Raw genomic sequence first — 19,772 nt, forward strand, 5'->3', positions numbered from 1 at the left:
AATTAATCCTTGCCTCCATTCTTTCTTTCTTTACTTTAGGTGTCTTACCAAGATACTTACTAACCAAATCATCAATTGGCATTGATATTGGGACTATGCTCCTTTTCTTCTCGATTGATGTCTCTATCCATTTAGGCATAGCTTGATATTTTTCTATAGTAGGGGAGCATTTTACCAAGCTAAGGTTACTCTCCTAGCCTTTGGTAGTCACTGACAAGTTTTGGGATTCAGGTACATTATCTTCCATAGGTGGGTCTTTTGCTACCTATAGGTCAATGGTTATGGTGTTCCTACTTCTGATGATTGGTGCCTTCTTTGTGTTTGAATGGGTTATCCTCTTGCTCTTTGGAGTTTCCTCTTGAACATGAAGTTGAAGTGATTCAAGGATTGATTTGACTTCAACTTCAACTAGACCTGCAACAAGATCAGGAACATCTTGATTAGTTTGCTTCTTGGGAGTCCTTTTATCTTTACTTTTTGAAAACTTCCTAGAAAGGTCTAGAGTTGTGACTACCTTTAATTTTATCCATTTAGCAGTTCTAGCTATTATATCTTTAGTACGAGATTAAACATCATTTTCTTCCCTTTTACCCTAGTCAATTCTAGGAATGGGCATGCATTCAATCTGGTCAATATAAAATTGATCAAGCACTTCTTCAGAATCTTCATCTTTTAATCCATAAGTATCGAACTCCACATTAAACATAATGATCTACTTAATGGTTAGGCATGACCATAGCCTTTTCCTTACTTCAAATTTTTTAAAGCAATTTGCCCAAAAATCTTCTAATTGTGGGGAGTTAACTAGGGATACTATTTTCTTAACATTGTTTCTAACAAAGCTAGTATAGTCAAAATCTAACCGAGAAATGAAAGGCTTAAAGCATAAGCAGTTTAATGATTTTGTGGCCAATACAACTTCTTTCAGATTGGGGCAACTATAGTGTCCAATCTCAATAGGGAAGAACACTGAAGAAGATCTTTCTAAAATTTGAAAAGACTCAACCATAGAAACAAATTGCCTACATATCTCAGATAACACTACAGAGTTTGAACAATAACATGATAACTTTAAAGGTTTGTTAGAAAAACCACCCACTCTGATATATGTAAATCTAGGGAATTGAATGTAAAATAAACCATAGATTTTCACAACCTACATAGCTTCTTCTAACATCCTATCATTCTCTCAAACTTGGAGTTCAAACACCAATTTCCCTAGAAAGACATCATTTACCTTTTTGAACTCATTGCATAATGTAGTTTTGTGAAGATCACTATAATACTAGTAGATGGGCATGTCATCAATTTAAGGCGTATGTGGAAGATTGTCCCATTCCTTAGATGACACTAGGATGTAAATTACATAAGAAGCTAAGAAAAATAGACTATAATTGTTAATAGCTATTAAACCCCTATGCAAGTTTTCTAGTATCAGATTAGACCAATCAATGAACTTAATTCCTTCAATGATCTTCTGTATGAAAAATAAAATCCATGACTCCCAGTGGAATGGATGCTCAATTCCCTTAATCTTATTCAGCAAGAGAAAAATTTCTATGATTTCTTTTATAAAATACTCAATAGTCAATGGCTAAGGTAATCTAGAACCTCTGTCTACTAGTTTCAAAAGCCAGGACTCAGTTATCTTCTTATCATAGCTTCTTTTGTTTTCAACATATAGACGTTTAGCTTCTTTGAATGTCCATGGCTAGAAGGGTTCCTTGTGAGGAATCCTAAAGGACGAATAGACACTAGTTCTATTGATTTTAACAATCACTTCCCCTAAGGCTTTCTTAATGCACCTGGAAACAAGGTCATAATGGCCTGCACATTCGAGGAAAAGTTCTGGGTATGTGATTGCAGTGAGAAAAGTGACTGCTTCTAGTAATCCACTATCAACTAGCCTCTAGTAAATAGGGCTTGAATAGGGGTTTTTGGTTCATTCAAAAATATCAGATAAACTTTTATTTACCAGAAACGTATCACAAATTTCAAGAAGTGAACTGAGCAAAGATGACTTCTCTAACTTGGGCATTTTAGGATAGAAAAGTATCATGATTGCTAAGAAAGACAAGTTTACATGATGTGGCTTGAAATATCTCAAAATATAGCAAACATAATTGAAATGCAAAGGGTTATGGAAATGCACTTATAGTTTGATAGAGACATAGCCTGCAAATTGCCCTTCTTACCGATAGTTCTAGAATTTCTTTAGAGAAAGTGGAATGAGTGGAAAGGCTTAAAATGAATGCATTTAAGGGATGATGTGTATAGAAGATTGCAAGACAAATTTGGCAAGTGAATGCAATAATTACTTATTCATGTGACATGAATTGGAAAAGACACCGTGGGTGCTTTGTTTTAAATACTCCATCAAATCCACATGTATCCTGTTATGCTAAGTGATCATGAAATGATAACTTCAGCCCTTAATCAAATCTTGCGATAGCCGAATGTGTAATTCCTTAAACCCTTCCATTCATAGCTTCGCATGCCTTGGGAAGTGCTATACTGGGGCCCACCTTGATTTGGCTCAAAAATTTGAAACTTGGATACAACTTTTGTTAGTGTGCAACATCAACACTGAAGCTAAAGTTGAAGTTTTGATTTATCAGGTTTCAACTTCTACATTGACTTTACTAAGCCTGACTCGAGAAAAGAAACTGGGCTTGACATATGAAGAAAGACGCAAACTCGAACCTAAAGTTAAAGTAAACTAAAACTTGAAGTTCAACTTTAAGAAAAGAAGACATGTGACTGAAACATTCAAGGGTGTGAGAAAAGTATAAGCGCTAACAACATTGTATTTCGATGAGTCACAAATGTTGGTTACCACTCATTTGCATATAGTTTTCTAAGTCTTAGGTAGCCACTAATTCCAGGAATACTTGTAAACTAATAGGAGATTTATAACTAGATTTGCATATAAGGGATGCATATAGATCTAAGAGCTTTTAGAGAAAATTGATAAATTGTGTATGTGCCTGAGGGTAGAAGATGAGGATTAGAATGAAACTAAGATAATTTCATACCACAATTTGCATTAGAATTATCCCTAGGTATACCCGCCTTGGTTTAACAGAGCCTAAAGAGTAGAAAACTATTCTTGGTTTTGTTGAGGTTGGGTCGAGGTGGTTTACTCATGTAGTTGCTACTAGGAATTGGCTAATCCTTAGATTGTGTGAGTAATTTCACTATGATATTGAGCATTTTGTTGCTTAGTAGTTTCAAACACCAACAAGTAGTGCAATTAAAATGCGGCACTTGCCAATTTTGGCCTTCATAGAATTTTGATTTTTCTTGTTACAACCTCTTGAAGAATTACAAATCTGGAACTTTATAATGTGCTACAATTCTGAAACAATAGAAAGCAAAGAAAGACCCTATTGCTAAAGTGATACTTTTGTCCACACAACCCTATAATCTAATAGAAAATTTGGAAAGTAGATGAAAAATAATGCATTTTTAAAAAAATGGAACCTATTTTGGATTCCAAATATGCCCATATGGAGCATTTGAAGTTGCAAAATGTAAGATTATGTAGGTATAGTCACCAAAAAATTCAATTTTTAAACAATCCATGCACCAAAACTAGCAAAAAGCTACACCACTAAAATTTTTAAGAAACTTTACCCAATTTCAAAAAGAATTGCACTTGATTTGGAGTTTGAATGTCTGAGTTATGGCCTCCCAAAGTCAAATTGCAAAATCAAAACTCAATCTAGAGAGGGGTTGCATGAGCAAAACAAAGGGTTAAATTTTATGGTCATATGACCATCACAGTAGTTCAAATTTGGCCAAGAATGAAAGTCAAATGGTTGTCAAATTTAGGCTGATGAAGTGATGATGTTAGCATACCCCATGCCTTTGATGACATCAGTCATACAAATGATGATGTTAGCATATAGAACCATACATCTGTACTATACAAATTGTATAGATAGGTGGCAAAAAAAATGGCATGTCACCACGTAAGCACTAACAGGGTCTAATCCTACTACTGACTAGACTGGCAGGTGAGTAGATTGTGTTGACACATGTTGCTGATAGAGCTTCCACTGGAAGATGAGGTGGTGGGTCCACATGGATGAGTGTTGGTTTGCATGTTACCTCTAGATTGGACCTGTTGGAAATATTCAAGATATAACAAGTTACTGAGAGGGGAGGGGTGAATCAGTAACAATACAACTTTTAAGTTAATTCAGCATAAACTTGAAAATCATTCATTCACCTAATCTGATGCATGCAAGAGATAAATAAACATTCATAACACATATGCACAGAGATTTTGGTGGCCCAGAAGCCTTCCAAAATAGAAAGTAAAACTGGGGTGGGGATGAAACCCACAAAGCTTCTTTTCTACAGTAGGAAGTTAGCCGGTTAAGGCATACAATGATCACTTCTGGTGATCTGCCCTGTTAGGAGAAAAGAGGATTGGTAGATCCACCTTGTTAAAGGATTTAAAAAACACTTTACAAGTATGCACTCTGTTAGGAGATTTATACAAAGACTGTTAAGTCTACCTTGTTAGAGGATTTTTAGATAATTCACCTATTATGATGAACCAATCAGATCTACATATACCTTGATTAGATCCTTTGGAATAATCACCTCTTGTGATTGATGAAATCTTTACTGTACCTTGTGAACCTTGCTAATATATTGCTCTACTACTGAATTCACATCTGTCTCTTGTATCATACATGACTCTTATCCATTACCACAATTACAACTCTATATTATACACATATATATACCATTTCAATAATTATAGATGCAAGGTCAGCTGAACACAAGTAAACAAAATATAACTGAGTCAGCCAAATAGTAAAATAAACTCGGGTTCTTCAGAAAAAATTGATGACCTTCTAATACACGTCATCCACTACGTTACACAGCATCGTCATGCACTCGGTAGAGGTAGAGGCTCAGTTTATACTAGTCATACAACGTTGCCTGGAACTCGATAACCATTGGTGACTCGGTAGATATAGTGTCACTTGGTAAAAACTAATTTCTTTGTTAACCGACTAAGCTTGGTTAACACTGAGTCCTTCTTCACTCGGTCAACACTAAGTCCATCTTTACTCGGTTAACACTAAGTACATCTTCACTCGGTTAACACTGCATCCATCTTTACTCGGTTAACACTACTTCTATCTTTACTCGGTTAACACTCTCACTCGATTAACACTAAGTGCAAATTTACTCAGTTTGAACTGTGTCTTCGACGCTTGGTTTGAACTGTGTCTTCGACGCTCGGTTTGAACTGTGTCTTCGATGCTCAGTTTGAACTGTGTAATGAGTGTTGTCACTAATGGAAAATACCTTTATGCCAACAATTTCCCCCTTTGGCATTAGTGACAAAAACAATTATGAATCAAAGTTTATGTGCAATATAAAAATGATATACAGTTCAAAATCGATCTTTTTGCAAATCTTGCAACACATATCCTTTTATTTACATATATCTCCCCCATTCAATATGTACAGTATTTATAAGTCAATACATATATCTTTTGCACAGTTAGCTCTTTAAGTCTATCTCCCCCTTTTTGACAATAATGCCAAACAATATATATTTACACAGAGATTCCAAAATGAGAGATAAATTTTGAATGTACCTTGAGAATAAGAGCCAAAGTCTTATCCCAATTTTCTTGCAAAATTTTGCTGGTGGAGAGTGCAATTTGAACTTCTGAAGAGAGTTCAAACATTTGATCTGCAATAGAGAAGTTGTTGTCATGGATCAATGTTTTAGAATGAGCAATATGCTTCTGCATTGTGTCTATGACAGGAAGGATCATATTATGGATGTCAATCAGAGTAGACCTGATCCTTGCTTCCTCTCTTAGCAATTCTGCCTATTTCTCTGACAACAACCTTATTCTCAGATGATGGGATGAATTTGCACTGTGGTCAGATTGCAGCATTTGGGCAGTGACCTTCATATCCACATCAATTTTATTCAACTTTTCTCTTATTTCCTTAGTAAACTTGGTAACATCATAGAGTTTGCCAAAAAGTGAAGTTACATTATTAAAAGAATGTTCAAAATTACTCAAAATTGTAGACAATTCTACTTGTTTTATTGCAATATGCTGAGCAATGTGCTCAAGCACCTTATTGTCAAATTTCTTCTCTGCCTTTTCAATCAATTTCTCTTGGCCAGAACTATCCTCATTAAATTTATATACAGCCTCTTCTAACTGAATCAAAATGTGTTGAGTAGAATCTACTTCAACACCTATAGCATCTGTTATGATATTCTTAGCATTCTTAATAATGCTATATTCCTGGTCTCTCTCATGCCTTAGCTATTTTTGCCTAGCTTTCTGTTCTAATAGCTGACTGAGCATTCTCATTTCATCAACTAATGTAGTATCTAGATCTATCTTAGGAATGACAATGTCCTTATCTAGATCTATTTCCTCATCCACTACCTTACTGGAAAACATGTATCTCTTTGGTTTTTCTACAATGACTGCACCTTTGCCCTTTGAAATTGAAACAATAGTTGATGATGCTGGACTAGCTGAAAAAACTGGAATAGGACTAACTAGAGAAAGACTGAGAGAAGTTCTAGTAGTATCAAAAATTGGTGTTGCTCCCAAAATTGCTATATAGGATGGAGTGGGAGAACTAACAATTGCCAAAATTGGAGCAGGAGAAGTCAAAATTGTAGTACCTATAGGTACACTTACTATACACTCTACAGTAGAAGTTGATATACTTGAAAAACTTATTGCTGTGACTGAGGATAACTCGGTCAAAGAAGGTGGCTGCAGCTCAGTTAATGAAGTGGTAGACACTTGCATAGATGAAACCCAGAGCTAAGAGGAGACAGGTGAAGATTGATCAATTGATGAGGCTATTGAGCTCACAATCTCACCAATAGAAGCTATCTCCATAGCTGATGTACCTATTTTAGGTGGAAAGTGAGGAAGAGATGCAATGACTTTGGCTGCAATTATTAGTGGATCTTCTTCCTCCTTAGCTTGTTCTACTTCTTTCTTCATTTCTCTTTTAGCTTCTTCCTCAACTTCTAACATTAATAATTGCAGGTCTTCTGGAATGTCTTCAATGTCATCACCATCATCATCATCATCATTATCATCACTGCCGTCATTGTCCTTGATTTCAACAGTATCATCACTAGGTTTGTGTAGATGATAGATATTTTTCCACATTTTTTTGCATCATTTACTACATGCTCAATGTCTTTGACAAGTATCAAACAAGTGTGGAATCTAATCATCATGTTACCTTCATGGTCTTTTAGTGATTTCTTCACTTCAGCATCAGTGAGACTCGGCAGGAGATTCCTCAAGGTCTACTCATAAATGTCTTTGACAGTCTTGGTTATAGCTTCCCATCTTGGTTGCAACCTCTCCAATAGCTCTTTGGAGATCTGAGAGGCTATTTGGTCTAGGGAGTATTTCCATTTACCCATTTTGTTCGGTACAAGTTCCTCAATCTGCATTTTCTCCTATTCTATTCTGGTTTCAAACTTCAATGCTTTGAAGTTTGTGAAGCTAGCTCCTGCATATAATTGCTTTAGTCTTGCCTCAAGGGTGAGTGGAGGCTTAACAAGTACAGGTTCCTTCTTTCCCTGTCTTGTTCTCCTGGAGAACACTGCAGTAGTTTTCTTTGTAGGTTTGGTGATAGTCACCTTACCTTTCTTTCATTGAGGCTCTTCTTCCTTTTTAGACTCGGTTTCCTCCTCTTCTTCATCTTCTCCTCTCCCTTCTATTATCATGAGAGGGCCAACATCTATTTTCAGTTTGGCTATGTTCCTCTTTCTTTTGCTAATGGCCTAAGGGATTTTAATTTGAAGCTCAATTTTGGCCTTAGGTTCATCATATGTTCCAAAAACTGGTTTCCTTGGGTCTACAGGTTCATTTACCAGTGCTTCTATGATGTCCCTGGTTTCATCAATATTTACCTTATAGGGAAGAGGTTTCACCCATGCTACCCGAGGCCTAACTGCCTGTATGTATACCTTGTCACATTCTACCATGAAACATACATCTTCCTTGTACTCTTCAACAAGTCTTGGAGGAATTCAGAACCTATTGTTCATTCTTTCCTTAAATTCTTCAAAATAACTATCCAAAACACTATCAAAATTTTCACCTAATTCGACGATGAATTCATTAATTTGATAAAGAATTGGGATATCCTTTTCCCATACTATTGATCCTTTAGATGGAAGGGACTTTAGAACATAGAAAAACAAACAAATCAAAAGTGAACCAAAGTTATAGGAGTTGTTCTTGGAAGTCCTTATGCTTTCCATATTTCTATTGAATTCGGACAAAAGCAATTTCGATAAATCAAACTCTACATTCTTCTTTACTATTTTATATGCCAAATCCATAGCTTCACAAAATACACTATTTGGATGGCTTGAAGTGTAGATTTTATGAGCAATGACATGAATGCCAAATCTCAATTCAACGTCAGTTACTGTACTGAGCTTAAGTCCTCTGCCATCCCATTCTGCTTGGGTTAGTCTCTGCAATTCTTCCCGACCTAGGGTTTTGGTAGTCTTGGCTTTGCTCAACATGGGGAGTCTAGTAATTTTGCTAATCATTTTCTTAGTGATAGGTACTAGTTTCTCTAACCACAATTGGCCATTGTGAACTCAACTGAGTACATACCTAACCCATTTTACTTGAAATTTCCTTGGCAAATGCAAAATATGGGTTAACCCTTTTGTTTCAAGATTTTTATGTTCAAGTTTCAAAGTTCCATCTATGCTCATTTCACCTAGTGCATTGTCAATTTCTAGGTTTCCAAGTTCTTGAATGGAACACTTGAAATGAGAGTGAATGTCATTAATAAGAAGTACCTTTGGAGGGATTTGTGACTGAGCACCGTTAGGGTCCAATGATTCTGCAATTGCTGGTGCCAATTTGAAGTTTGGGGTCTTCCATTCCTCTCCTCTAACTAGCATTTCTGAACCTTTCTTTGTCTTGGAGCTACCACTTCTGGATACCATTGCTACTCGGTAGGTGTAGAAAAATTCTGAACAGATTCTTTGCCATTTTGAAAAAATTCGCTTCGAAAATGCTTTAAGCTCGCTCTGGAATCGCAGAAGATAACTTAGCTCTTTGTTCATAGTGAAAAATGAGATCAAATTTTGCCCCTTTTAACTAAAAATTTGCCATAAATTTTTTGGTATGATGGTAGATGAAATGATAGGTTGTCATCCACTAGCTCGGTAGATATTATCAACTCGACGATCAAATGAAAACATTGAAGTATCGACTTAACTCGGTTAGGTCACAGACCGACCTTGCTCGGTTGACACAACTCAGTCAATGAAAATTTGTTGCACCTGACCGAACTTGGTAAAGTCTCTTACCGACCTAACTCGGTAGTTGCTACTCGGTTAATGAAGCTTTGTTACACCCGACCGAACTCGGTAAAGTCTAGAACCGTCCAGAAGTCAAAGTGTATCTAAAATATTGATTTGATCATCCTTCTTCCTTTGGAGCTGCTTAGGATAAATATTGGAGGATGCAGCTCCAATCTTTCTTTTATGAATATTAATTGGAAATGGTGGAATCATCCATTTCTTGAGTGACATTTCCATTACTTGATTTATTTTGCTCGGTAGATTTTGGAATCCACTATCGCTTCATTTGCTTCCGAATGTTGTTTGCTTTGATTTTCTTCTCATCTTCAATTCTTTTGATATTCATGAAATTTTTAGCTATATGACCAAGTTCTGTACATGTATAGCATCTTACTGTAGTGTCCTTTTTCCTTAGGTGATGTCTAGCACAATTTATGCCAGAATGTCCATATTCTCCACAATAGTGACATCGCACCAGGTGTTGTAGTCCCATCCAAATATGTCTTTGACAATCTGTTTAGCTGGATTGAATGATTTGGTTTTGCATTGGAATGCTTTGTGACCATGCTTTTTGCATTTGTGACAGTTGCCCTAAAATTTTGGTTTTTCTTTACACTCATTTGCCTTATGACCATGCTGATTACAATTGAAGCATTTGCCACTGAATTTTGCTTTCCCATTGCTCTAGCATTTGTTTGATGTATGTCCTAACCTGCCACAATGATTGTACGTGGGTCTTCAATTCCTTTGTTCACCTTGTTTGGAGGATTCACCTTCTTCCTTGTATCCAAGACCAGCTTTACCCTTTTGTCTATTTTGTTGATTTAATTGATTTATATCTGTTTGGGATTTCATCATTCTTTCATTGACTTGCCTTTTAGAGATTAGGTCATTTTCCAAGCTTTCATTGATTTGTCTCTTAGTTCTTAAGTCACTCTGTAGACTTTCATTGATTTTCTTTTCAGTGTTTAAATCATTCCTTATTCTTTCATTTTGTGTTCTGAGAATCTTGATTTCTTCATTTGCATTAGAGAGTTGGTCTATAAGATCTTCATGCTGATGGGATTGATTATGAATTTCATGACTTCTATCTTCCAATTCTTCTTGTACTTTTTTTATTTGTTCCAAAACTTCACATAGCCTGATTAACTGTATTTCTTGCTCTCTTTTAAGTTTTCTTACCTCTTCTTGCAAAGATCCATTCTTTTCTAGAAGTTCTTTGATTGCTTTGTCAGCTTCTTCTGAATTACTTGATGGTAACAAATCTTCAATCCTTTCTTCAACATAAAGATGGTCATTCATTTGGCTTGCAAGTTCCTTTATTATTTTTAGGGATTGAGAAAGATGTTCCTTTGCTTCTTTGAGTTGAACCATGGCCATTTCTAGATCTAACTTTTCATTTTCTATAACTTTCTCTAGTATGAATATCTCCATTGACTTTGATCTTTGCTCAAGCTGTTAAGCTTTGTCCTGAGAACTAAATAGCTCTGATACCAATTGTTGGAAATATTCAAGATATAACAAGTTACTGAGAGGGGAGGGGTGAATCAGTAACAATACAACTTTAAAGTTAATTCAGCATAAACTGGAAAATCATTCATACACCTAATCTGATGCATGTAAGAGATAAATAAACATTCATAACACATATGCACAAAGATTTTGGTGACCCAAAAACCTTCCAAAATAGAAATTAAAATTGGGGTGGGGATGAAACCTACAAAGCTTCTTTTCTGCAGTAGGAAGTTAGCCGGTTAAGTCATACAATGATCACTTCTAGTGATCTGCCCTGTTAGGAGCAAAGAGGATTGCTAGATCCACCTTGTTAAAGGATTTAAAACACACTTTACAAGTATGCACTCTGTTAGGAGATTTATACAAAGACTGTTAAGTCTACCTTGTTAGAGGATTTTTAGATGATTCACCTGTTATGATGAACCAATCAGATCTACATATACCTTGATTAGATCCTTTGCAATAATCACCTCTTGTGATTGATGAAATCTTTACTGCACCTTGTGAACCTTGCTAATATACTACTCTGCTACTGAATTCACATTTGTCTCTTGTATCATACATGTCTCTTATCCATTACCACAATTACAACTCTATATTATACACATATATATATACCATTTCAGTAATTATAGATGCAAGGTCGGCTGAACACAAGTAAACAAAATATAACTGAGTTGGCCAAATAGTAAAATAAACTTACGTTCTTCAGACAAACTTGATGACTTTCTAATACACGGCATCCACTATGTTACACGGTATCGTCATGCACTCGGTAGAGGTAGGGGCTCGGTTCATACTAGTCATACAACGTTGCCTGGAACTCGGTAACCATTGGTGACTCGGTAGATATAGTGTCACTCGGTAAAAACTAATTTCTTTGTTAACTGACTGAGCTTGGTTAACACTAAGTCCTTCTTCACTCGATCAATACTGAGTCCATCTTTACTCGGTTAACACTAAGTACATCTTCACTCGGTTAACACTGCGTCCATCTTTACTCGGTTAACACTGCTTCTATCTTTACTCGATTAACACTCTCACTCGGTTAACACTAAGTGCAACTTTACTCAGTTTGAACTATGTCTTTGACGCTCGGTTTGAACTGTGTCTCCGATGCTCAGCTTGAACTATGTCTTCAACACTCGGTTTGAACTGTGTCTTTGACGTTGGGTTTGAACTGTGTCTTCGATGCTTGGTTTGAACTATGTAATGAGTGTTGTCACTAATGGAAAATACCTTTATGCCAATAGGACCATGTGTTCTTGAGCTAGAGTGTAGTGTAGTCTGTGTAGTGTGTGCATGCAGGATCAACGTGGCTCGCTACTGAGCTATCACCACTCCAAACTAGGCATGCAAAGCAGTAACCATATGTAGGCATTAGAAATTCTTCATTGTCAGGCTAAAATCAACTCAAGTGGTGCCAGATTTATTTAGAAGATTGTCCCACATGCATGGGGAGGAAAGTATAGTTACTATTTAAATGAAATAGTCTACAGGTAATAAAATAAAAGAGGAGCCCACTAGTGGTATGAGCTACCTATTGGTGGATTTCCGCTCACTAGTGGAGGATCCATTACACAAGAAATTGATGAGCTTTGTAGTGGCCAAATTTAGGAAGAGTCTGCGGATTTAGATTTATTCTACCAAAAATATGGTATGACCCAAAAATTTAATAATGAATCCAGCCACAAAATAATAATGAGCCCTGCATTAAATAAAAATATTCCATTGAAATTGAAAAGCCAAGATCTGATAGCTCAATTTTGCAAAAAAAATTCTCTGTGACTAGCCTAACTGGGAAAAATAATTCCAAAAATAATGCAGTAATTAAAATTCAGATATGAAAAAATAATTAAATAGATCTGAAAATGACCTTACTCGATCTGCAAATGGGGGTCTCTGGGTTCTAATTTGCAAATTTTTTCCCTTACGATCAACTTTCACCCAACATAGGAAAATTTATAGTTTATCTTCACCAAATCGATGCTCTTGATATAATGTTGAGGTTAGATCTGGCTCTATACACTCCCAATTTCTATAAATGCTCTAGATTCAGGTCAAGGTGTTAAAGCATAAATAGTCTCAAACGACTATGTGTAGAGAATTTCCCTAAGCTTTGGTACCATGTAAGAATTTAGCTTAGGCCAAAATTCACCCAAGAACTAAGAAACTCAAACACAAGCACAATAGTAGACCAAATAGAGAGTATGATCAGAATGATAATATATTCTTTCAATATGCTATTTATGCTATATGCAAGTACACTAGGAGTGCTTGTATATAAATGCCTTTGGAGAGCTTCTAGAATGCATAGAAGATAGCAACATGATAAGTCATACAACTAGGCACATGTCTACTAGATATGGGTTATCTTCCATTAAGCATGGAATTAAGTGTGGTGATGTGAGAATAAGCCTACAATGGTCTAGCATGTAAATCAATGGTGTAGACAACATTGCAACTGTGGAGACAACAACTCAATCAATGATGCAAAATCTAGTGTTGTAGACACCATGTGCATAATTAGAGTTGCATACTTCTATGAGATTACACAAACTCCTAAGTGTCTCACCTAAATAAATAATAAAATAATGCAAAATAATAAAATAATGCATTAACCTAAGTAAACTTAAGCAAGTGTAAATAGTAATATACTTATTTACACCAACACCCTATTTAAAATAATTGTAAAGTGTAAATCTAAGACAATTAAAATCAAGATTTCTATTGTTGCAAATTGTAATGAAAAAAATTTAAAAAATTAAATACCAGGAATTTAGATTGGATAATTGGTATTGTCATCTGATACCCAAGTTTCACACTTTCAGTCTTTAGGAATGAGAACACAAAATATAATTCTACTAGTATTTGAAAATTTAAAATTTGAAAACCCTACCATATCATACTCTTAACTTGTAGAACTTTCAACTACATACTCTAAAAAGTAAAAACTTAGAAGTTAAATAGTTAAAAGTTAAAACGAAAGTATTAAGTAATTAATGATTTTATGTACAATGTACATCTAAATGACATAAAGAGTCATGACTCAATAATGTAGTAATGTACATAACAATAATTAAAAAAAGTAAACATTTATTACATTGATATACATTTGAATAAATTTGTTCTTTTTAAATAAATAAATTAATTAAAATAGAACTTAATTATCGATGATTTGATAAGATTTTTAGGTGAATTTGTAGAGTGATATCATTGTTGTCAAGAGTCATCCAGAATTGTGACACGTGTCAATCGTGACACTTGTCAAGGACATGTGTCACCATTCCATATGAATCTAGGCAAATGGGAAAGCATTCTCTGAATTGGCCTAAAATTCATCTCGGGTCATCGATCTATATATATAATATGGTTATAATTATATTATGTTATATTATATTATAAATAATTATATTATATGTTCTATTATATAATAAATAATTATAAATAAAAATAATAATATTTTTTATAATAATAATAAATCTTAAATGATTATATAATATAAGTAATATTATTTTTAATTGAATGACAAAAAACATAATATAATTTATAAAAAAATACATTATTAAAATATTAAATGTAAACTAATATACTTACATTAAAAAAATAAAAATATTAACCTTGATGAATCACATTGAAAATGAAATATTTAGCTCTTAGCCCTAAGCCTAGTAGCTACCAGTAAGTACTAATAATTATCAATAAATTATAATGACAATAGTTTAATTTAAATAAAATAAATAAAATTTGAAAATAAAATTATAAATGTTATATTTTTATTCATATTTATTATTTAGTTTCTAAATGAAAATGTAATATAGTTTAACTATCTTTAAATTATTAACATATATTAATAATTGTGATAATTGTTTATAAACATAATTATTAATCATATTAACAGAGTGTTCTAATTGGCAATGATCGAACATGTGTCACGATTCTGGATGAATCTAGACAAATGGGAAAGCATTCTCCAAGCTGGTTCGAAATTCATCTTGGGTCATCGATCTATATATATCATATTGTTATAATTATATTGTAAATAATTATATTATATGTTCTATTATATAATAATTAATTATAAATAAAAATAACAATAGTTTTATTATAATAATAAATATTAAATGATTATATAATATAAGTAATATTATTTTTAATTGAATGACAAAAAACATATTATAAATTATAAAAAAAAATATTATTAAAATATAAAATATAAACCAATGTACTTACACTTAAAAAAAAATTAACGTTGATGAACCACATTGAAAAGGAAATATTTAGCTCTTAGCCCTAAGCGGCTAAGCCTAGTACCTACTGGCAAGTACTAATAATTATTAATAAATTATAATGAAAATAGTTTAATTTAAATAAAATAAATAAAATATAAAAATATAATTACAAATATTATATTTTTATTCATATTTATTATTTAGTTTCAAATTAAAAATGTAATATAGTTTAATTATCTATAAATTATTAACATATATTGATAATTGTGATAATTGTTTATAAACATTTTTATTAATAATATTAACCAAGTATTCCAATTGGCAATGATCAAACATATGTCATGATTCTAGATGAATCTAGGCAGATGGGAAAGTATTCCCCAAATTGGTCCAAAATTCTTCTCCAGTCGTCAATTTTTCTTTTATACAATAGTTAAGATTTTGGGTAGAATCTTCAAATCTTCAACTACACGTGTCTCAATTTTAGGTAGAAATATACTTTATTTTCAATCTTTTAAAATTTGGCCTAAAATTGAGCTGTGGTCATTGAAAAAAATTTACATAGCATATTAATTAATATAGAGAAAAATAAAAGAAATTGTTTTTAATTATTATTATTTTACTTTTAAGCTTGAGCAATGAGGCTATGACCATGTCAAGACTCATAATTATAATATTAATTTAATTATTTATATAGAATATTATATATATAATATAATTTATAATAATTATTATAATAGTTTTAATATATATAAATAAATGATTTTCTTTTCTGTTATAGAATGTTAAAGATGATTTTGTTTTCTATCATAAGATTTTTATTGTAAAGATGATATGAAAAATTCAATGAAGATATATTAAATTTTATAAAATAAAATTGGTGCAAGATATGAAATAATAATGACAATAGTCTAATGTAAATAAAACAATTCCAATTTAGATATATAGTTGCGAATGCTATATTTTTATTCATATTTATTATTTATTTTCAAAATTAAAATATAATATAGTTAAATTATCTATAAATTATTAACACATATTGAAAATTGTGATAATTGTTTATAAACTATTCTTCATTATATAAAATATTTCATAATGAAAAAAAAAGTTAGGAATAGGTGACAAGATAAGTATGAAATAAAAATTTGACACATAAATTATGAAAATTATATTTAACTTTGTTAAGGTTATAATCTATTAATCTTTAGTTTTCCTTGAAGCTTCGTTTGTTTTAAACAATCAAATTAAACAAAAACAGTTAATTAATAGTTAACTATTTTTAACAAAGTTGCAGACTAATAGTAACATTTCAATAGCGCATTGAGAATTAAGATGTCAAAAACAAACTTACAAATACAAAATGGTAGACTAACAAGAACAATGATTTGAGAAGCCAAAAACTATTATTTTCATTGATAATAATTTTGACTATACAATGTACCTAATACTAATTCATAGCATAGATATTCAAAAAAACTAATTAAATTAGCCTAGTTTTACTATTTCATAATTTACAAAAAAGGGCAAGGCCCAATCGAAAGAAAAATATGGATATCTTAAAAACATTTTTTTTTCCCAAAGGGCAATGGTTGTGGAAACAATATTCAGGAAATAAGGAATAGGAACTAGGGGATAGGGAGGTTGGAAGCATCAGTGGGTTGAGAGGGGCCTAGGGCTTGAAGCCTTCAATCAGAAAGGTCTTCAAGTCCCTTTGCGAGGAATCTATTGGAGAAGATGATGTCGCTAAACTCGTCTAGCTTTGTGAAGTCAGTCTCACTGATGGTATCCAAAAAAACCACTTCCATAAAAAATCCCTTCCAAGCCATGCCCACTTCCTATGGCAAGTCAATTTCCATTCATTCATGTCAAGCAGAAAAGGATGCTTTTGTATAATGCTCCCTATGCCTTGCTCCCACTACTTGTCTGCTATGTCTACAAAAGGGATGCCAATGCCTGGCCCCAGTACCTACTCGACCAATGCAAAATTTTGGACATCATCTTCTAAATAAATTTTCTCTAAAATGTTATGCAGAAGCATCAAAATGTATATTTGATTGCCGCCAAGGTTGAGAAAAGATGTGAGGAAGTGAGAGGTAATATCTGTGGACACACGGTACCTCTTATCATTTCTCAAGAATTAATGGTGAATGACCATGAATATAGCATGGTGGATGAAAGGACTTTGGGCATCTAGCTTACAAACTATGACTAGGACATCGTAGGGAATCCTAACCAAAATGGGCTTTTGCAGAGCCATATTAGTGCATTTCAGGCGAATTGGCATATCCATGACTAAGATTCAAGAAACTCTGCAAAGTGCAACTGCAAACCAAATTCAGCTTGAAGGATATGAGAAATGATAATGAAAGAGGAATTGAAGAGGCTATTTAATGGAAGTTTCATTAAATTCATTTCCATTTATGATCTTTCATATCTTATTTTCATATTCCATTTAATTTTCAAGTGTGCAAAATGCAAAAATTTACTAGCATTAATGTTAGATAGTCAATAGTGTCTGACATTGTGTAATGATTTTCATGAAAACCTTTCCATGTGTCTCCATTTCAAAGAATTTCATGCGACTCGAGGTCTTTTCAAGCAAGTGGCCCTAAGATGCATCTTTTGTCATTGATCTCTAATTAATCAATGGTCAATAAAATAGTTTTATTTATTATTAACAATATGAAAGTGATGGTAGCTAACTTGGTGATAGTGACACTGACATAACAATGTTATGACATTAAATTTTGCAAACTTTTCTTTTAGATTAAACATTTTTTTTAATTTACCACTAAAAATTAGCCAAGACCATTATTATTCATTTTACTACCAAACAAGTAATTCACCTCTAACATTATTAATTTATTTTTGGCAAGGGAAAAAATAGCCATCATTTATTTATCTGCTAATCAAAAAAATATTAATTCAACACATTTAAAATAATTTTTTCTAGGGCAAAAAAAGATTACTAACATATAATATTTTATTTCCCTATATGGAAAAAAAATTGCCCTTGACATTAAAATGTTTCTACCCACAAAATGTTGGATTTTCCAGCATTTTAGGCATTTTTTTTGGGAGGGATTTCTTAAAGTTATCCTTACATTCATGTACCTTGCTAATTTCTCTTACTCATATTCTACCATATTGGTCTTCATGCATAATTTTAGGAACTCCTCAATGTATGAGCCTACATCCATGTCTTTTTTTCCCAAACATTGCTTCCTCCTATGGAGTTGCAACCCATAGTCCTCAAGTACATATGTCTTTTTAATCAAGGCTATCATCCTATTCCATGAATTGATCATCTTATTCACAATCTTCACCCCCTCTATTTGGATGAAGTTCCACCAAGTTAGGGATGCCCCCTTAAACTTTGATCTTGCTACCTTTACCATCTTCTTTTTAGGGATGCCCTCACTTTCAAAGAATGTTGTCAAAGCCTCTATCCAATCCAAGCCAAAATTTACATTCATCTTGCCATTGAAGGCTAACAAATCTATCATTTCATCCATGGTTCTTCTTCCCATGGATTTTAAGGTATTTATGAAAGGCCTTTGGTTTGTAGGGATGTGTTCTTTAGAGTCATCCTCCTCTTCTTCACTCCATCCTTCATTTTCATACCCATCTTTTTTGTCCTTGTTATCAAGCTTCTTCTCAAGTTCTTAAAGCCTCTTAGTTAAGGCTTTATTTGCATCCTTTTTCTCTCTCGCCATGTTTGATAACTCACTATTTGTGACTCTAATAGGGATCTCCTCATTCTCAAGATCATACATAGCTTTGATAGCACTTGATGCAGTAGTGGTAGTGGAATCCTTTAAATAGTGAACAATGGTGACTTTCAAGGTATCAACTATCCCAAGTTTGGATCCAAGTGCCCAATACTTATCACAAGTAGGGTAAGGACTAAGGGAAATGGTTATCAGAATCCAAATGCCCAAGGAAACCTAATCACAAGGCTATGCCAAGTCCAAGACACCAAACAATTGAGAAGTTACTAAGAGGTCTCTGTAGCCCAACAGGCAATCAAACCCCATGAAATGAATTATAAGACCAAGGGTGACCTACAATCATTTTTCTGGACTATTTAGGTCCTATTATTTTAGTTCCAATGTTTCTTTCATCCAACGGAAACCCAACATACTAAGTTTCTTCACAAAATAAGAGTTCGACTTGTAGCCCTTCCAAACTACTATTTTGAATCTAGACCAAAATCACTCCAAACAAAGTATAAATAAAATCAAGGATCTTGACACCCTTTTGGGATTTATGGAACATATCCAAGCACTAAGACTTGAAACCAAATGGACACTACTGATTTATCCTTTTTTTTTGGATAGGTTGATAGGCCTAATTAGGTCTGAATTTCACTACAAGTGATTCTTCCTCCAAGACTATACCAAGATCAATAATGGGGTCCTTGAGGTCATGTACAAGGGTTCCCAATCCTAAATCTAGGGTCTTGATGAATCCCCAATTGAGTTTTATCATGTCTGTACTAAGTCATTGGTAGGTGTACATATGGGCCTGTATACATAAGGCTTTGTGGAAAACACACCTCTCTGCAGGAATCCAACTACAACCTAGATTTTCTAAAAGCACATAAACAAACAGTGAATTCCAACAAGGGTCATCAGATTCCCATGGTGAAATTGGGT

This window comes from Cupressus sempervirens, chromosome 2 (genome assembly GCF_028749045.1).
Source record: "Cupressus sempervirens isolate cs-2001-9-10 chromosome 2, ASM2874904v1, whole genome shotgun sequence".
Taxonomy (NCBI): Eukaryota; Viridiplantae; Streptophyta; class Pinopsida; order Cupressales; family Cupressaceae; genus Cupressus; species Cupressus sempervirens.